General features: G+C 49.2%; 1 long non-coding RNA gene across 1 annotated transcript in view; it reads right to left on the reverse strand.

Annotated features, from left to right (window-relative positions):
- LOC146058708 (uncharacterized) overlaps positions 1-8,079 on the reverse strand; it is a 34,041-nt gene extending 25,962 nt beyond the window's left edge. The window contains exons 1-2 of the long non-coding RNA XR_014469908.1: positions 7,719-8,079; positions 7,592-7,627 (exon numbers count right to left, since the gene is read on the reverse strand). This is a non-coding gene — a long non-coding RNA (uncharacterized LOC146058708). The remainder of the gene's footprint in view (positions 1-7,591; positions 7,628-7,718) is intronic.
- Between the last annotated feature and the right edge of the window lie 13,215 nt (positions 8,080-21,294).

The following is a 21,294-nucleotide window of genomic DNA, read 5'->3' on the forward strand; positions in this document are numbered from 1 at the left end:
TATGCTCTGTTGTCGAAGAATTGGGATGATCATTGGTTGGTAAAACCATAAATGGTGATTCCTTGCATAGTCATTAAGCATAGATGACGGCTTGTCATATCAATGGTAACCACACTGTACCTACAAGGGAAGTCCTTCCCCTACTGCTCATCAGGGTGGTGCAGTGATTAGGACACTGCAGTATCACCACACTGGGGCGATGGGTGAAATCCCGCCTATCATGTGTGTGGTGTTTGTGTTTTCACCCCATGTTCGCGTGTGTTTGCTCTTAGTGCCCTTGTTGGTTTGCACAATCCCAAAAAATACTGATGCCGGATTACCGATCAACTGGCTTCTAATGAGATTGACACTAGCGTGTATTTCTGGGGTAGACAATATAGACTGTAAACTATGGGGTTGCGGAGCAGACACAACCTGAACACAATGGGAAATGTGTATTGGATGCTACATATTGGTTCCATGGATAAAGACGCAGCAGATGGCTACAGATGCATTGATTAAGGATGGCAGGCTGGGACTGAACAGGTGTATTATTAAATATTATAATCTATTCCCTATATCACTGTTTAGTGGGGAAACCACATGGTGAAACGCGTTTCACCATATCTATAATCAGTTTTGCAACATCTTCAATCCATAGCTGCCAGCCCCGCTAGGCTGACAGATATGAATGATTCCCGTACCTGAGATACATAGGCACCTCCAACCAAGTGACAGATGGGGACATTCTGTCTCTGAATGGCCTGATAGTGTCAGTACATTAGTACAGTACATATGAGTTCTACCACATGTATGTGATTTACTCGCCTCCTCCACTCCTTCATATACATCCGTACTATGCGTGTAATGCAGCTTCCAGTATGACCCATCATCCCACATAGAGGCAGCAGCACCACTAGGGGAACCATGTCTAGTCTCATTGGCATTGTGGGCCTTATTCTTGTTCACTCTTTCTGACAAAATCCTTCTTAGATGGACAAAACCATGTGCACTGCAGGGGGGCAGATGTAAAATGGGTACTTGTTTCCTAGCACGGCCACCCCGATTTACATCGGGGTGGTCGTGTCGGAAAAATCGCGTTAATCGCATTGCATGCGATTTGGTCGCATGCGATGCGATCGACGCGACAGACCCGATTTTTTGATTGAATCCAATGTAAATTATTCCCTAGACCCCCAAATTTTACGACGTAAACCCCAGCCCACGATAGACGCCAACCCGCTCGCCACACTATATATTATCAACTCCACGCCGACGTGGATAGTAGGGGAATGAAAAGGTCGGAGGACGCGCACCGCTGCCCCTCGCAGGCTCGCTGCGCTCGCCACGCTTCGGTTTGGCGTCTATCGTGGGGTGATGACGGGGCCATATATAATGTGAAATGGGTCATATTGGCCCATTTCACATTTTTTTCAATGTGAGATGGACTTAATTAAGTCCATCTCATCTTGTGCCATTATAATGGCACAAGACCGACGCGATGCTCACGATTTCAATGTTACAAAATATTTTAACATTGAAGCCTATGGCAAAATCGGGGGCATCGCGTCGGTCGCGTCGGGACCAATGTTAATGGTCCCGACCGACGCGATGCCCCCCGATTTTGTACCTTTGCCGGCAAAATGGACCTGATTTCAAAGTAAATCGGGTCCATCGTGGGGATCGTGTACCTTAACTTAAAGGTACACGATCCCCACGATTGTGGCCGTGCTAGGAAACAAGTACCGTAAAATGTGCAGAGAGAATTAGATTTGGGTGAGTTATTTTGTTTCTGTGCAGGGAAAATACTGACTGCTTTATTTTTACACTGCAATATAGATCTCACTTTGAAGTAAAACCCCACCCAAATCTAATTCTCTCTGCACAAGTAACATCTGCCCCACCTGCAGTGCACATGGTTTTGTCCATCTAAGAAGGAATTTGCCTCTAAGAGTGAACTAGAATAAGGCCCTAAGTGAGCAAATCCTAATATATCACTAAATTACCGCCAGACTAATGCCAGAAAGTATGACTGTGGTAGGTAGATCTGTGATTATCATTTTATCATCAAGTCATTGTTAGCTCGGTGTACGCCGTTATTCTCATACAATCACGTTGTATACAGCATTAGGGGAATTGCTAGCTACTGGGATTAAGGCCTCAAGGATGTAATAATAATGTGCCAGGTAATCAAGATCGTACGTAAAACAACTTTTTAACCTTTCGTATCACCTGTCTAAGTGGAAAGTCTGTGTATGCAATATGGCATTATATTATGCACTCGCCTACCATTTACTGTCCTAAATCTCTGCTAGCACTGCTCACTGCCTGAGAGTTGGGATCACAGAATTTATGACTTTCAATTAATTCCAGGCTAGGCTTGCACTCTTGTAAAAACAGGTCTGAGTGACCCACAGTTTGCTTTATCTATGAAATTCATAGTATGAATCAAGTGATCAGGATGCAGAGAAAGTGCAGACTTTGGGAAAGAAATGCATCAGGGACTGATTAGGGTTTTGGACATCCTAGGCTGACAAACTTGTTGCAGGGCACCAGGGCCAGGGCTGGGGTGCTCGACGCCCCTGGAAACTATAAATGTGTGCCCTTCAATACCTTATATAGGGACAGCATGTGTCAAAGTCCTACGCCAGAAGAACAGGGTGTGGTCTTACAAGGAAAGGGCATGGTCACACAATATCACCCCCATTTCAAATTATGGCACAGTAAGCACCTTATTCACATTCCACCGCATGTAGTACCCTTGATCCATACTACACCATATAGTACTGCCCCTTATTCATGTTACACTACACAGTAGCTCCCCTTTTATATAATGCTACAGAAGTAGCATCCCTTACGTAATGCCCACATATAATACTAGTGTACCTTATACATAATGCCCATAGTAGTAGCACCTCTTATACACAACACACACACACACATATACACAAGCAACAATAGACTTCAGCAGGGTACAGAGCAGGGAGAGCACCTCTGCAGCCCGGCGCTTTCCTGCTTTGCATGCCTTTGCTGATCGGTTTGTACCCCGGCCCTGCTTGACGTAGCAAACCCTGTATTACTGCTAACTACAGGGAATGGTTGGTATGCATGCTCAGGAAATCAATACTCACAATGGGTCTGGGGTGAATTTAAGCGATTATCGAATGACTGCGCATGCCCTTGGTACATGGTGTGCATGCACGGGGTCCCCTTGCAAATGAAGCCAGCGATGGCTTTCGATAGTGAGTAATTGCAAATGGTTTTCCCCCATGTGTGAAAGGCTACAAACATGTTTGCAGCCATGCACAGGTGCATCGGAGGCTCAGGCAGGGTGTCGTTTACATGATTGCTAGGGTCCGAACTTTTGGAGCCCAGCGAACAGGTCTGACACGTGCCCATACTGAAAATGTGTAGGTAACAAAAGTTATACAGCTGAGATTTGTCTTGGCATCCAATGATACTGGTGGAGTGTAAAGGAGAGAGGAAGAGTCTATATAGAAATCGCACACAGCTCAACAGGATGCACAGATGGCGCTGCAGCACAATGTGCATGATGTAACAGTTCTAGCAATAAGCATCATGGTTACATAGGCACAGCCAGCTTGCAGTCACGTTAAAACTTTCCTCTCAACACCACCCAGCAGCGGCTGGCTAATGATCAAGCTTTTTTTTCTTAATCAAGCTCTACAATTACCGCCAACATGGACGGAACATGGTCTTTCATTCCTTGTCTTCCAAAAGTGTGGTGCCCCAAACTTCCGGAGCCCTAGCCTGGAGCCTGTACTGCCTAAAGGTTGTCAGACACTGAATGCATGGTCCTGTTACATACATACATGACAATTGAATGCGCGCAAATGGCAAGTGTGACCTTGCTTTACGTTGCATTGTTGAAATCAAGATGACCTTCCACAGCTGACAATGGGCCAGATGTACTAAGCTTAAAAGGTGATAAAATGGAGCCAATCAGCTCCTACCTGTCATTTTTCAAAACAGCCTGTGACCTGGCAGTTAGGAGCTGATGGGTGGCTTATCACTCCACATTTTATAATTTTTCAAGCTTAGTACATCTGGCCCTATGTGTTATGTGAGCTAGGCCAAAGCGGAGTTGGATATGTAAGCAGGGCCGGTGTAAGGCTTATCAACACCCTAGGCAAAACTTCAACCTGCTGCCCCCCATACTGCCACCAATAACCATTTTCCAACCCCTTAATTCATACTTGCCTAACATTCTGGAATGGCAGGGAGCCTCCCAAAATTGAGTGGTCCTCCCAGCCCCCCAGGTAGTTGGGCAAGACCCCTGCTTTCTCTGGAGGCCCCCAGCACCCTCCCCTTTGCCACCCACAACAGAGTACAGGGCAAAATAGGGAAGTATGCCTCAAGAGAAAGTATGGAGGTGAGGTCATAGAGATTCCACAGCAAACACCCTCATTAAGTACAACAAGGATCCTCACAGACATCCTTGATTTTTTGATAGGCAGACTTGGTGGCGCCCCCCTAGATCCTGGCGCCCTAGACAGCTGCCTAGTGGTAGAGCCGGCCCTGCACGTAAGCCGTAATCAACCATAAGTCAGCCGCTTCATAGACATCACCATAATTAGTGTGCACCCCCAGCACCAGCCTTTTAGTTGAATGTCCCATTACCCCCAATAACGCTCCATCAGCTGCTAGTGGAGATTGGAAACGGCAAGTCAGGCACAAGTGAACATTGCACCAGAACATTGCACTGAAGTACGAGGCACACTGGGGGGGGGGGGGGGGGGGGGGCGATTCTCTAAGACAGAAATGCGGTAAAAGCCCCGTTATCGGGTTATTACCGCATTTCTGTATGCTCTGACCTCCCTCCGCAGTGGTAGCGCTGCGGAGTGAATCGCCAGAAAAAGCCACAGTTCGGCCAGGCCTGAGCGACTGCATGACCTGGCCCCGGACTAGTGGCTTTTACTTACACCATAGAACACAATATCCCTATAGCCCGGCACTCAGCCTGACCTATAGTCAGAAGCTCATATAATAATACGCTGCATTAATTGGTTATTACAAAGCACAAGAGGCAAAGGCTGTCAGCAGCCTGCTCGGGTCCTCTGATAGATACACAGGCATAATACTTTATAACACACAGCTGTCATGGTAATGGCCTAGGTCCATTCTGGGACAGCGTATCCTGATCACATCAGCTGGGCAGATGGCGCCAGCGCACTGGCTGAGGACAAAGCGCTAGTCTATTAAACTATATTTTCTTCAATTTCATTTAATGACATTTTAGCAGCAGAACGAAAATGGTTCATCATTTAATATTCGCATTCGGCTCAGTACAATACATCCCGCGGCCGCTCATTGTACACTAATATTTTTTTTTTTTTAAATAAGTGAATGTGAGTATTGGGAAGGGTGAGTGATCCTGTATTCCGATAGATGGCTGAGGGGCAGAATCAAATACTCGAACAGCCACTTATTATATCTAAATTTAACGGAGCTTCACGGAAAATCAAGAACATCATTAGGAGAAACCGCAATACTTTGCTCACTGAGGGCCAGATTCTCTAAGCTTCAAAAGTGATAAAATGAAGAGCGATAAACAGCCAGCCAATCAGCTCCTACCTGCCATGTCACAGACTGTGTTTGAAAAATGTCAGAGAGGAGCTGATTGGCTGGCTCCATTTTATCACCTTTGAAGCCTAGGGAATCTGGCCCTGATCCTTTTCAATATACACCGCTTTCTAAAAAACCTGCTGTAATATTTAAAATATCTGAGAACCTGAGTCATTGGTTCTCTCCGAGATTTTTTAAAGACAGAAAGGTGATCAATCAGTCCGATCCTAAAGGAAGTCCTCCAGATGCTGCCCAGTTAATGCCAGGTTGCCCCCTCGCATGCTGCATACGCTTGCATGGGCTGCGAATGGATTTTTTACATAAATATCCAATCACAGGCCGTGGGGACACACCCACATCATTCGATGGTTGCTGACCATCGAATGATGTGGAAGGCACATGCACATATTAGGTTACTCTGAGATGACCTTAGATGTGCGTGGGCATTCAGAAGGAAGTGGGCAGGTAGCTGTCACATCTATTGATGTCAGCTGCCCGCCCCCGGCGCCCACGTCACCGGGCATTTTCCATGGGAACGTCCAGCACTTTCATGGGAATGCCCATGAGACGCTGGGCGTTCCCATGGTCGTGACTATCCGCCACCGCCCCCCACCTGCAATGTTGGGTGTGTGTAGTGTTCACCGTGGCTGCACACACCCAGCATATGCACACGCACAGAAATGCGGCTGCGCATGCGCCGGACATTGGTCCCCGTGCGAATGTACAGTCCGTGCGAGCGGACCAGAACAACCACCCAGCAGTCTTCCACAGGAATCACATAAGACCCCACTAATGATGTCACTCATACAGTATGGGATCAATCTAATGATGGGGTTTATTCACTAAGATGTGAGTTCTGCTTAAGCTGGGATGTTGCCTGTAGCAACATATCAGATTCTACTATTTATTTAGCACAAATGATCAGTGGCTGAGGATTTATAGGTAAAGTGAGTGACAGGTAGTCAGCGTTTGGGGGAGGTAACAGGGGAGTGGCTAGAATAACGCATGCATGTTAGGACGGGTTTCTGAGCATTCCCTACTTGGCCACTGAGGACTCATTTGCATCTGGACATTGGCTGAGCCAATGAAATTGCAGCTGTGCATGCATCTGCCTGCACTGGCCGCTGTCTGATCAGATGTAATTTGGTACTGGCTAGCTAGCCTTTTGGCCTGCTCTGCGGTTCAGTACCAGTTTCCCCATTTATCGCCTGTGAAGGACACTTTAATTCTTTCCTTAGGCAGTAATGGTAATAATCAGAGAGAGGCTCTTGTATAAGGCAACACTCAGCAATGGAGGATTGTGAAACCTCAGATCACGGTTATCAGAGCTGGGGCTACAACATGCAGTATATGGGGCAGATAAGCAAAGCGGCACATACCCAGAGGCAGCAGCTTCTGCTGTATTTATTATTACCATTTATATAGCGCACACATATTCCACATCGCTGTACAGAGTATGTTTTGTCAGTGACATCTGTCTCTGTCCAGTGGAGCTTACAATATATATTCCCTACCACATTTACACACTCATTCATACTAGGTTTAATTTTGTTGGGAGCCAATTAACCTACCAATATATTTAGGGACTGTGGAAAACCGGAGCACCCAGAGGAAACACATGCAAGCATTGGGAAGAATATGCAAACACCAGTTAGGGCCATGGTGGGAATCAAACTCATGACCTCAGTGCTGTGAGGCAGTAATGCTAATGCAATCAGCACAATGGACAAGAGGGCAGCTGCCAGGAAGAACAAAAAGGCATGAGGTGGGAGAATGTGTGCTTAGAAAGCTCAGTTCTGTCTCCTATTAAAATCTTAAATTATTAAGTGTGTTTCAGGTCCAATCCTGAATAGAATGCAAATCCATTGGCAAAAACTATGTGAGCTTAGCCTACATGAACAAAAAAGATAAGATGGAAACTATTCAGCTCCTAACTGCCAGTCTGTGTTTGATAAAACACAGCAGCTGATTGGTTGGTTGTTTATTTTCTCCACTTTATCTCTCTCCAAGTTCTGATAAATCTCACCTTTAGTGTTATTATCACAGTGTCAGAATGTTCTTCCTGGGAGTTAAAGATAAATCTTATGTTAGCGGCTTAGTGGTTCCATGATAGCTTAGAAACATTACTGAGGCCTTAATTGCTCTTTACTCACTGAAATGTTCCCACTGGCTGTGGAAAAGCCCTGGAACCATAGGAGGAAGCTCTCCGACCCCAGAGCCGGCAGCAGGAGAGAGAGCTGGACGTGTTCTCTGCAGGTTTGCAGCTTTGCCTGGTTGATCTGATCTATTGCAGCGTGAAGTGTAACGTTGTTTGGTACGGAACATTAATAGAATCAAAAGCTTACCTAAGCTTGAGATGAAATAAGCACCCTGTTTTTGTAGTAAGAATTAGTAGAGCAGTTGTCATTGGTGGTTTAGTGCTAGGTGCTGGTTGGTTGCAGGTCAGGTGGGTTAGCCAGTAGTGACAGAGTAGGGGGAGGAGTTTGAAAGGTTATATAAGTGTTAGCTGAGGTAAATTATCCCTCTTGCCATTTTTGGATTCCCTGGAGATTGCGGTCCCTCTGGAGTCTGGATAGGCTAAGTATCGCTTTATTTACTATTTTTCTATATTCTATTCGCTCTAAGCTTTCTATTTCTTATTCTGTCTATCTCCGTGTATAAATTCTTCTTTTCAATTTTGAGTGTTTTATTTTTCTGTCATTCTCCCCTTTTTCAGTGTCTGGCTGCTGGCCGCAGTCATTTGCTGCACCTGCTGGCTTTCAGCGCATAAGTGTGGTAAAAGTTTTCTGTAGGTAGTGGGATGTCTCGCCCTCGCCGCAATGCGCCCCCTCCCCGGCGGCTGGTGGAAGCGGCTAGGCCGTTACAGGCCGCCGCGTCCTCCCAGGTCTCCAGGGGAGCACGCTTGTCAGCGGCGGCGGCGGTGGGGGGTTCGCGCCTGGCCCCCGCTCCCCCAGTTAACATGGCGGGAGTAAGAGGGAGGGCGCGCGGACGCAGTGGGTCGGCAGGGCGGGCGGCTGCTCGCTCTGCCGGGGGACAGGACTCTGTAATGGCGGCCGCGGTAGTAGGCACGCCGCGCCCGGCCCCCTCGCCTTCCGGCCTGCAGGCTTGGTTGGCTAGGGGGGCGCAGGGCAGGGGGTCACCTTCGGTGGTCAGCAATACGCAGGGGGGGGGGCCCAGGTCGGACAGTGGGGGTACAGAGGTGGCGACTAGCCCCGCCCCCTTATCTCAGGCGGACATTTTGTCCACTGAATATTATCAGGCAAGGGGCAGTCCTACAGCTTTAGGAGCTGGGGACATGCAGCAGCGGGGGCAGCCAAGTAACTTGTCCCCTGTCAGCAGGCAGCAGGATTTTAGGATAAATGATTGGCAGTCACCTCAGTCAGTGAGAGGTGCGTTTTCACCTATTGTTAGGGTTAGATCCTCTCCTTTGCCAAGCTTCGCCCAGCCCCCACCTGCACCAGTGTTAGTGCAGGGGCCGGTGCCAGTAGTGCAGCCTGCAGGGCTGCAGGCAGTGGGTGGGGTAGTGAACAATGTAGCAGCGGTCCAGGCAGCTCAGTTCAGGAGTTGGTCCCCCTATTTTAACACTGCAGCCCAGCAGCAAGGGATGCAGGGGCAGTGGCCAGTGGGGCCGCAGTGGGGTAGCATGCAGCAGCCATTTTATCAACCACAGGGTCAGGCTTGGCTGAGCACGGTGCCTGGTAACCAGGGCCAGCAGTTTTGGGCAATAAATCAGGGATTTGGGCAAGCTCCAGGTGGGTTTTATGGGGTTAGTGGACAGCAGGGTGTAATCACCTCAGCGCAGCAAAGCAATTTTCAATTGCCACCCCCACCACCACCCCCGCCCCCGCCCATGCCAGAGGCCGCACCCCCCATGGTAACTGCAGCGCTTCAGCAGGTTGGGCAGGGAGGGGAGCCTGTCAGGGAGCATGGTGGCAGTGAAGAGGTTATTACATTAGATGCTGATGAAGAGAATGTTATGAGCTCTGTTCCTGTTAGTATTCCTTTGCAGGCGGTTTCGGAAGGCGTAGGGCCTGGAAGCGTATCTGAAGTCCTGGAGTCATCGAGTCAAGTCGCGGTGGGCGCACTGCGCGGCGCGGGACAGTCGGTTAGAGCTGAAGAGCAGGCGGGGCCGTCAACATCGGGAGCAGGTGAGATCTCACACACAGCGCAGCAGCAAGCGGAAGGGTCGCATTCAGACAGTTCATCTGATTCATCCAGCTCAGATGGTAGGCCGCGCAAGCTGATGAAGTACTTTGCGCAGAAAATTAGGGGTAAGAAAAAGGGAGCAGGGGGTTCGAGGAGCGTAGCTAGCAGCGCAGCCAGGGTAGGTCCGGATGCATCGGGTGACGCGGTGCATTGTTCTAACACGGCCATATTGAGGGGTGTGAGGTCAAAAATTAGAGACAAAATAAAGAAAGGACGTTTCGTGGACATGTTTGCTATAACACATGAAGCAAAGAAAGAATTGGATGCGGCCAAGGCAAAAGGCCCGGCAGCAGAGGAGGCTAGGAGGTCTTATACCAACTGGCTGGCAGGGGCTTATGTGTTTGCAGCATGCTACACGGAAACCAGGCCATCGGAGCATATGAATATGTTTAAGTATTTTCATCAAATACATAACATGTATTCAACAGGCAGGGTTAATGCATGGAGGCAGTACGATGAGCTTTTTAGGAAAAAGCAGGATGGGCAAAAAGTTTTTAGTTTAGGGTTTAAGGACGTGGAAGTGTGGTTGGAAGTTACCCAACAAATGAGGGGGTCAAGTGAAGCAGGGGGGGGGCGAAGGCAGCTTTTTCTTAACAAGCCCGGGTACAGTGTGCCCGGGAGGGGAAAATGCTATGCGTTTAACAACGGGCAGTGCTCAAAAGGAGCAGGGTGTAGGTACAGGCACGTGTGCTTGCAATGCAGCGGGGCCCACCCAGCAAAGGAGTGTGCAAGACCAAGGGGGCAAGCAGCTGGGAGAGGTGAGGCTGGGCCTGGCAATAGGCAAGGCGGAGTCGCCAGTTAGGATTGAGGAGTTAAAGAGGTGGTTAAGGCTCTATCCTCTTAGGGAGGAAGCAGCCTTTTTATTGCAGGGTTTTTCAGAGGGTTTTCGTTTACCGGTTATAGATAGGGTTATTGCATCGGCAAATAGGAACTTGAAGTCGGCTAGGGATTTCCCAGAGGTGGTTCGGAAAAAAGTGCAGAGCGAGGTAAACTTAGGCAGAATGGTAGGACCATACAAGGAGCCCCCAATCGCGGATCTATGTATCTCTCCGCTGGGGGTGGTGCCTAAGAGAGAGCCTGGGAAATATAGGTTGATTCAGCATTTATCTTATCCAGAGGGGGGCTCAGTGAATGAGGCATTGGATCAGGAGGTTTGTAGCGTCAGCTATGAATTGTTTGAGCATGCGTTAAGTTTGGTGCAGGGGTATGGTAAGAGAGCCCTGATGGCTAAGGTAGATGTGGAGTCAGCTTTTAGGATTTTGCCTTTGCACCCGGAATCGTTCAAGTATATGGGTTTTAAGTTAGGAGGGGAGTTTTATATAGACAGATGTTTACCGATGGGTTGTTCGGTTTCATGCTCATTCTTTGAGCGTTTTAGCAGCTTCCTGCAGTGGTGTATTAAGGCGGGTTGCAAGCAGCAAGGGGTTACCCACTACCTGGATGACTTTTTGTTAATAGGTCCGGCGGATAGTGAGGTGTGTAGTGAGTTATTTTTTTCAACCAGTGCATTGTTTTGGGTACTGGGGGTGCCAATTGCAAAGGAAAAGACGGAGGGGCCTGTTAGTAGGCTATCTTACTTAGGTATTGAGATAGACACAGGATTGGGTATTTGCAGGCTTCCAGAGGAAAAGGTGTCGAGGTTGAAAGGGCAGTTGGAAGAGTTCTTAGAGGTGAAAAGGGTCACGTTGAAGCAGTTGCAGTCATTGCTGGGGTTGTTAAATTTTGCCTGTAGGGTGATCCCAATGGGCAGAGTTTTTTGTAGAAGGTTGGAGAGAGCTACGGCGGGGGTCGGGAAGCCTCATCATCAAGTAAGAATCTCCGCGGAGTTGAAAGAAGATCTGAAAGTTTGGTTAGTTTTTGTGCAGGATTTTAATGGAGTTAGGATTTGGCAGGAGGCGGTGGCAAATGACGAACTGCAATTATTCACGGATGCATCTGGGGCAGTAGGTTTTGGAGCGTATTTTAAGGGGCACTGGTGCGTGGAAGCGTGGCCGGAGGATTGGAGGGTGAAAGGATTTACTGCTAGTATGTTGCTGTTAGAGCTTTTTCCAATAATCGTGGCAGTGGAACTATGGGCTAGGCAGATTGCTAACAAGAACATTGTTTTTTGGTGTGATAATTTGGGAGTAGTTCATTAAGTTAACAATCAGAGGTCGGATTGTCCAAGGGTAATGCGTTTACTTAGGCATCTCATTCTGCGATGTTTGCAGGAGAATATTTCTTTCTCAGCAAGGCATGTTCCAGGGGTAAAGAATGAAATAGCGGATGCATTATCGAGGTTCCAATGGGATAGGTTCAGGAGGCTGGCGCCAACAGCAGATATTGACGGTGTGTCATGTCCTTCTCAATTATGGCAGATCATCGAGCCGGCATCGAGAGTCTAGCCATGAAGGCTTTGGCCCCAGGTACGCTGAGAAGTTACTCGGCGGCTTGGAATGAATGGTCGGTTTTTTCAGCAAGGTGGGGTGAGGGTAAGTGCCAAGAGGAAGTCATGTTGGAATTCGTGTGGGCTTGCCACCAGGAAGGTAGATCTAGGGCAGCAATGTCCGGGGCTTTGGCGGGAATCGCTTATTTCGCTAAATTGAAGGGTCAAAAAGATCCTACCAAGTCATTCTTGTTGTCTAAGGCATTGAAGGGGTGGGCCAGAGAACAGAGGGTGGAAGGAGATTCGAGAAGGCCAATAGATCAGGGTTTGCTGCAGGATTTAGTCACGGCAGTTTCGGGGGTGGCAGTGGATGAGTATGAATCAACCCTTTTTGGTGTGGCATTTGTGCTTGCGTTTTTTGGGGCGTTTAGGATTGGGGAGTTAGTGGCAAAAAACAAATTGTGTGTGGTCTCTGGGGTTTTGAAGGAGAATGTGGTGATTAAAAAAGATTTAGCGTTGATAAAGATTCAGAGATCAAAAACGGATCAGCTGGGTAAGGGGCGCTGGATTTCTTTGAAGGCAGAGGAGAATAAGGGGATCTGTCCGGTGGAATTAGCAAACAAATTCAATTTGGTTAGGCCAAAGGGGGGGGGTTCAGTGGTTAGTGCATAGGGATGGTACGCCGTTAACTAAATTTCAATTTTCTAGTGTGTTTGGTAAATGTTTGGTGGCCTTGGGCATCCCGGAGGAAGAATATGGTACTCATTCCTTTAGAATAGGAGCAGCAACTTGCGCAGCGGTAGCAGGCAGTTCAGAGGAGGCAATAAAGAGGCTGGGTAGGTGGAGATCGTCAGCTTTTAAGGCGTATATAAGAGGGGATAAGTTATAGAGAGCGCGCTCCTGGCGAGTTTGTTTTTTAGGTAACCCAGGGCCATAAGCCGCCTGCCTTTTATGAAGGGGGATTGGATGGCGTTTCACTTTTTTCCTCTTAAAATCTGAGGTTTTGTGTTGTTCACATCCATCTGGGTAGCCTAAACAACTCAGTTTACCTTACCTTGGCTAGTTGCTTTAGATATGTAAAGTAATTTAATTTTCTGTTGGTTATTTTGTATAATTTTATTTTAGGTTCGGCTGATGTGGTAGGTAGGGTGTGGATTGTAGGACACTCATATGTTTATTGGGCAGGAAAGCACGAGAACAGGACCAAAGGGGCTGGTAGGGTAAAGTGGATTGGTGTGAGAGGTCTTTGCTGGTTCAGATTATGGGACATATTATTGAATTCAGAGAAGAAGTGGGGTGCTCCAGATGTGCTGATCATTCACGCAGGTGGTAACGACTTAGGGTCGTGCAAAGGCGTTGAATTGATTATAGCGATTAAGATTGATCTTCAGGGCATAAAAGAGAGATGGCCCGAAGTGAGGTTGTATTGGTCGGAGATGATTCCGAGGAGGGTATGGAGAGGGACACAAGGAGGAGCTGCATTGGATAAGGTGAGGAGAAAGCTCAATGCAGCAGTGTCCAAGTTTATCTGGAGCATTGGAGGTTTTGTAATTAAGCACCCGGGGATCAAATATGAGCAGGCGGAGCTTTATAGAGCAGATGGAGTGCATCTTAATAGAGAAGGGATGAAGTTATTTGTCACAGCCTTGTTGGGAGCGCTGGGTATGTGAGGATTTCTGCTGGGTGGCGGACTCTGGCCTGCGGTGGCGGCCTTCGTTTTGGCGGAGAGCATGGCTCCTCGGTTGAAAGAGATTAGCGTGACAGAAATTGGCTAGCATTTTCCCTGGGAGAGAGGCGAGTCGGTCACTACCTTAGGGGAGGACCAGGTCACCATCTTAGGGAGGGACCAGTGCTCTGCCAGTTAAGGGAAAATTGAGCTACTCAGTTAGGTTACGCAGGGCGTGGCTATGGCCACGCCCATTTTTGCATTGATACATAGGCGATTGCCGAGGGCCATGCTTCTTGGGCCACTTTTGATTAATCCTTAAATTTCCAGCCATTCGTTTAAATAAATTTTGGCTGTGACCTTAATTTTCCAATTTACACAGTTGTCTGAGTCATTATTTATTGTCTACGAGTCAAATTATTTGTGTCCGAGTCTTTATTTCATTAGCGTAGAATTCTGAATGAATAAAACATATGGGTGACTTACAGGCATCACCCATGCAATTATCAGCGTGTCATCTCCAATTATATTCGTCATGCAGTATTTTACCTGGATTACCATGTATGTTCTTATAATGGGATTTGCCGCTGGTGTGTGGAGTAGCGCACAGGAGTGTTAGTGAATACAAATGAGATGGAGGCGTCAAGTGTTCAGTAGCTGATGTCATGTTATTGTTTGTGTTCTCTGCATAGGAAACTGATTGTATTGTGGATCCTGTAGATCCCAAAGTCACTGGTACAATTTGCTTTCTTAAAACTATAAATATTAATATTTATAGTTGTGTGTATGTAATGGTATGTGTACACACACACACACACACACACACACACACACACACGGCACGTGCAGTCAGGGGAGGCAGAGCCTCCCCTGTCATAATGATGAATATAATAAAAAGAAGATATTTATATATCTTCTTTTATTATTTTCATCATTTCTACCTCTCCGGCTGCCTCCCACTGCTGCATGTGAGGGTGGGAGGCAGCGGGAGAGGTGCCTCCCGCTGTTAACATTAGAACTCCGGGCAGCGTGGGGTGGGCAGGGGGCAGGGTGCAGCAATGGGCTATAAAAGCCCATTGAAAATGAATGGGGAAGCGGCACTTATACTGATGCCGCAATGGCACGGGCACCAGTATAAACGCACGCCCCCAGATGTGATTGGGCCAGCAGATCCAGTGCTGGATCCACTGTCCAATCACATACATGCAGGGCCCTGGAGAGGATGCAGCAGCGCGGGCAGCGGGGAGTTCGGCGCCTGCAGGGAGAAAGCAGATGTCACTCACCCGTCTCACCGCCGAGAGGACTGGCCGCCGCCGAGGACAGGTTAGTCCTCCGGGTGGTGGGAGGGGAGGGGGCGCATGTACCGGCGGCCGCTGCATATGTAGCACCGCCATGTCCGGGGGGGGGGGGGGGGTGGGGGTGGTGGTGAGGTCAGTGCCTCCCCAGGCAATGACCTCACCGCACGTCACTGACACACACACACACACACACCGGAATCAAGGTGTCTTAAAAAGCCTCCAGCCCTCCATTCACGCATTTCCCCTGTCCACAGAGTCCTGCCACCACAGAAATGGCTGCTGCGCCTGCCAGGCCTGCCTCCACAGCCTGACAGATGCAATGACATCATCATTTGCAGCCCGCCCACTGCTGGTCTGGTGATCAGTGTCCCAGACTCCCAGCTTTCCCTGCCTCCGCCCTCCACTGCAGGACCCCGTGCTGCCTGCCGGCCACCATCGCCGTGACGCACTGACGACGAATGTGGTGGTGAGTCACGAACTGGAGTCTCTCTGTGCTTTCCCCCGGCCTGCCTGCTTGCTGTGCTGCCCCCCCGGCCTGCCAGCAGCCCAAGCCCAGCCTTAAATCAGGGCCGAAACTAGGGTTTCCGGCGCCCGGGGCAAGGCAGTCTTTTGGTGCCCCTCCCCCGCACCCTAGTGATGCTGCGCGCCGGAGGCGCGCCGAAATTTTCGGGGGGCGTGGCCTAATTTGGGGGCGTGGCCTATAATCGCTGCTCCCCATTTTGCCGCTATGGGGGCATGACCCAGAGGCTCTGTGAGCCTCTAGCCATGCCCCCAGCCCCCATGCCCCCAGCCACACCGTAATGCCCATTACATACTATACAACACTGCAATGCCCATTACATACTATATAACACTACGCAATGCCCATGACATACTATATAACACCGCAATGCCCATTACAAATAAATACTCCGTAATGCCCATGTCATACTTTATAACACTAAGCAATGCCCATGTAATACTATATAACACGACGCAATGCCCATGACATACTGTATAACACACCATACACATTTGACACATAAGTGCCACTTACCTATATGCTCAATGCCAGGGGCTTCATGCCGATGCCAAGGTGGACTGAATTTGCTTGTTGCCGAGGGGGATAGATCTGTGCCTCTGTGCTCGTTGCCGAGGGGGATAGATCTGTGCCTCTGCTCGTTGCCAAGGGGGATAGATCTGTGCCTCTGCTCGTTGCCAAGGGGGATAGATATGTGCCAGTGTGCTCGTTGCCGAGGGGGATTGATCTGTGCCAGTGTGCTCGTTGCCGAGGGGGATTGATCTGTGCCTCTGTGCTCGTTGCCGAGGGGGATTGATCTGTGCCTCTGTGCTCGTTGCCGAGGGGGATTGATCTGTGCCTCTGTGCTCGTTGCCGAGGGGGATAGATCTGTGCCTCTGTGCTCGTTGCCGAGGGGGATTGATCTGTGCCAGTGTGCTCGTTGCCGAGGGGGATTGATCTGTGCCAGTGTGCTCGTTGCCAAGGGGGATAGAATGCCAGTGTGCTCGTTGCCAAGGGGGATAGAACCCCCCCCCCTCCCCCGCCTGCGGGAGGCAGACAGGCAGGCAGGCTTGTCAGTGTGCCTGTGCCTGCCTGCCCGTCCCCTCACGTCTCCCCCGCTGTATTCGCGGGAGAGACGTGCTGCTGCTGTGCTGTATGATTTTAACATTTCTAACTCCCGCTGCTGGACCGCTAGCCAATGGCCGTTCGCGGTCCAGCAGCCAATCAACTGGTGGCTGCTGGACCGCGAGCGGCCATTGGCTAGCGGTCCAGCAGCATATGCAGCACCGCAGCAGCACGTCTCTCCCGTATACACAGCGGGGGAGACGTGAGGGGACGGGAGCAGGGCAGCCAGCGGGGGAGCGGGGAGACTAGGGGGCGGCGGCGGGCGGCCATCTTTGATGTGGCAGCGGCTGCGGCGCTAGCTCCCCGCTGCTGCCGCTGGTCACACCAGCGTCCCCCTGCCTCCAGCGCCCCCTGCCTCCAGCGCCCGGTGCGCGTGCCCCCCCAGCCCCCCCCTAGTTACGGCCCTGCTTAAATTTAACTAATTTCAAGTGATCAAAGTTCAGCTTTATCTCTTATATATTTGGCTACATCTGTCACTCAAAGTGTGTCTGACTCTAACGCTGGGTGGAGCCTCTGACTCACATGACTGACTCACATGACAGAGAACCAGCTAAGTGAGACACCATCTGCCTCCCCATGTTACCCAGCAAAGACACAGCTACTCACAATACACACCAGGTGAGCGCCCCCCGCGACCCCCCTCCTCCCGCGATTCGCGGCACCCCCGGCGCGACCCCCCCTCCCGCGATTCGCGGCAAAAAAAACCCCTCCCTCGATTCGCGGCCCCCAGCCCTCCCGCTACCACCCCTCCCGCGATTTGCTGGGCCCCTCCCGCGATTCGCGCGCTCCCCCGCCCCCGTAAACCCCCCCTACCGCAATTCGCGGAAACCCCCCCCCCCACGATTTGCGGCAACCCCAGCCCCCACGACTCCCCATCCGGCGATTCGGGGCACCGCACCCCCACCCCCCCGCGACCCCCCTCCTCCCGCGATTCACGGCAGCCCGCCCCCCGCGTCCCCCTTCTGCGATTCGCTGCAACCCCCCGCGCCCATCCCCCCTGCATCCCCCGCGACCCTCCCGCGATTCCCGGCACCCCCCCCCCTGACCCCCCCTCCCGCAATTCGCAGCACCCACCCCCGCGACCCCCCCTCCCGCAATTCATGGCACAGCCCCCCCATGACACCCCCTCCCGCGGACACCCCCCCCACCCCCCCCAGCTGCCGCGATTCACAGCAACCCCAGGATCAGATGGCACATGCAAAACACTGACACGGCTATGGTCGACGATGAAAAAGGTTGACATCAGTTTTTGAAGATTTATTTTTCATTTTAAGATTGTTTTCATATTCATTCTCATGTGTCGACATGGTCACCAATGAAGTGCCACACTTATGTCAACATTTAATGTGTTGACCTTTCTGTGTTGATTTTTCTTGTGGCGATTTGCGGCACCCCAGCGACCCCCTCCTGCAATTCGCGGTACCCCCCTCGCGCGATTCGCGTCACCCACCCCCCACGACCCCCCCCCTCCAGCAATTCACGGCACCCCCCACCTCCCGCCCCCCATTCACGGCAACCCCACGATTAAATGGCACATGCAAAACACTGACATGGCTATGGTCGACAATGAAAAAGGTTGACATGAGTTTTTGAAGATTTATTTTTCACTTTTCGAATGTTTTCATATTCATTCTCATGTGTCGACATGGACACCAATGAAGTGCCACACATGTCAACATTTACATGTGTTGACCTTTCTGTGTTGATTTTTTCTTGTGGCGATTCCCGACACCCCCTCCCCCCGCGACCCCCCTCCCGCGATTCGCAGCACACTCCCCGCAATTCGCGGCACCCCCCGCAACTCCCAAGATTCACAGTGACACCCCCTCCTGCGATTAGCGGCACCCCGCGACCCCCCCTCCCACGATTCGCGCCAACCCCCCGGCCCCCCCATCCCGCGGTTCGCGGTACCCTCCACCCCCCGCGACCCCCCCTACCGCGATTCCCCCCCCCCCTGACCCCCCCTCCTGTCATTGCGGCAACCCCCCCGCCCCCGCGACCCACCCTCCCATGATTCACTGCAACCCCCGCGCCCCCCCCTCCCACGATTCGCGGCATCCACACCCCCCCGCAACCCCCCCTCCCGCAATTCACGGCATCCACCCACGACCCGTCCTCCCGTGATTCGCGGACACCCCTCACCTCCTCCCCCCCTTCCCCGCGCGCAACCCCAGGATTAAATGGCACATGCAAAACACTGACACGGCTATGGTCGACAATGAAAAAGGTTGACATGAGTTTTTGAAGATTTATTTTTCACTTTTTGAATGTTTTCATATTCATTCTCATGTGTCGACATGGACACCAATGAAGTGCCACACTTATGTCAACATTTACATGTGTTGACCTTTCTGTGTTGTTTTTTCTTGTGGCAATTTTTTTCCAGTGACTATGGCCCTTATTCAGATCTGATCGCAGAACAAATTTGTTTGGAAAATTAGCAAAACCATGTGCACTGCAGGTGGGACAGATGTAACATGTGCAGAGAGAATTAAATTTGGGTGGGGTGTGTTGAAACTGAACTCTAAATTGCAGTGTAATAATAATGTAGCCAGTATTTACCCTGCACAGAAACAAAATAACTCACACAAATCTAACTCTCTCTGCACATGTTACATCTGCCCCACCTGCAGTGCACATGGTTTTGCTAATTTTCCAAACAAATTTGTTCTGCGATCAGATCTGAATAAGGGTCTATGTGCATGTCAACCTACACATCATCAACCAATTCTTTGTATAATATATAACACCTGTTCTGTTTTACTGTAGGTGTTTTAAGTCAGATCTTTTACTGCTACTATTTCTGTTTATGTAAATGCATTCTGACTGACAGCAACATCCTACCATCCTTCTACAAGAATATATAACCAACTAGGTGATTCATCGCGCCCCGAGTCGCTGACGCTGTTTTGCCCACATGCCCCTATCATGCCTCATAGCCCAGCCTCCTGCTCTCATGCACCCTAACTCCCACCCAGTAGGAGGAGACACTGGCTCAGGGCCACCATCCTGTACTTCTGTACTGCCACGCTGGACCCACCCACTGGCAGAAGCTGCACAGTATCTCCCACCCTCCTATTTAGTCCCCCTTATGCCCACACACCCCTATCACTACCCAGCCTCCTGTTTTCCTGTGTCGTGACCTCCGCCAGTGGGGAGCCAAACACCCTACTATACTATTGCACACACACACCTAAACAACATGCACACACAGCCCCCCCCCACCCACAAATGTCACTGTACCATCCACACTATCAATGTACATCTTACTCTGTAACCGCTTTTTAATTAAACAAAACAATACACACCCCCTTCCACATCATGGGTGAAATGTAATAGGATGAGAGATTCAGAAAGTGAGAGACTTGGTAAGAAATCTCCAGTTTTTTTAAAGTGGCAATCATTTACACTGCAAAACCAGTTTGATGTTGCAGTGTAAATGATTGCCGCTTTAAAAAACTGGAGATTTCTCACAAAATCTCTCACTTTCTGAATCTCTCATCCTATTACATTTCCCCCCAAATGCTCTCTATTTAACACATTTCACCTATAACTCAAGTTGCAATACAGGCATCTTTCATACAATTCTAACCATCTTTCTCATATACAAATGTTCACAAATTAAGGGGGCGCAGCCCCTTACGACGGTGTGAAGAGCGCTCGTAGGGCGCGATGAATCACCTAGTATATGTGTATGTATGTATGTATATATATATATATATATATATATATATATGTGTGTTATCCTTGGACGAGTGGCGCATTTAATAGATATATTCAAAAAACAACAATATTCCCTTATTGATGTAGGGTGTCAGCCCGTCTTATAGAAACAAAGTACCGGTATAATACTTATAGAACAATGTGCAGGTAAGAAATAAGACCTTGGCGACTAATTGTTGTAAGAAGTAATAAATAATATATAAAAATCAAATATTAAAAATTAATTTATTATGACAGTATAAGACAAATATATAAAACGACCAGAGAGGGGCGGACTGCTATAAGATCAGACTTAAAATATTTGGGAGTCACGGATACATAAAACCATATATATATATATAAAAAAAAAAATATTTTTATATATAAAAAGGGGGGGGGGGAGGTATATGTCGAAAAGGTAGAAATGGGATATATAAAAAAATGCAAAATACAAAATACAATGGATAAAAAGTAGAAGTAGTAATAGCAGCAAATTCAATAAAGAACGCTTATCTTTTTGAGAAGGTAGGAGGTCAGATACCTGACGCGTTTCGTCACATAGACGAAACGCGTCGGTATCTGACCTCCTACCTTCTCAAAAAGATAAGCGTTCTTTATTGAATTTGCTGCTATTACTACTTCTACTTTTTATCCATTGTATTTTGCATTTTTTTATATATCCCATTTCTACCTTTTCAACATATACCTCCCCCCCTTTTTTTTATATATAAAAATATATATATATTTTTTTATATATGCTTTTATGTATCCGTGACTCCCAAATATTTTAAGTCTGATCTTATAGCAGTCCGCCCCTCTCTGGTCGTTTTATATATTTGTCTTATACTGACATAATATTGGCCCTTAT

The sequence above is a fragment of the Crinia signifera genome, chromosome 2, assembly GCF_055691185.1.
Source record: "Crinia signifera chromosome 2, ASM5569118v1, whole genome shotgun sequence".
In the NCBI taxonomy this organism is placed as follows: Eukaryota; Metazoa; Chordata; class Amphibia; order Anura; family Myobatrachidae; genus Crinia; species Crinia signifera.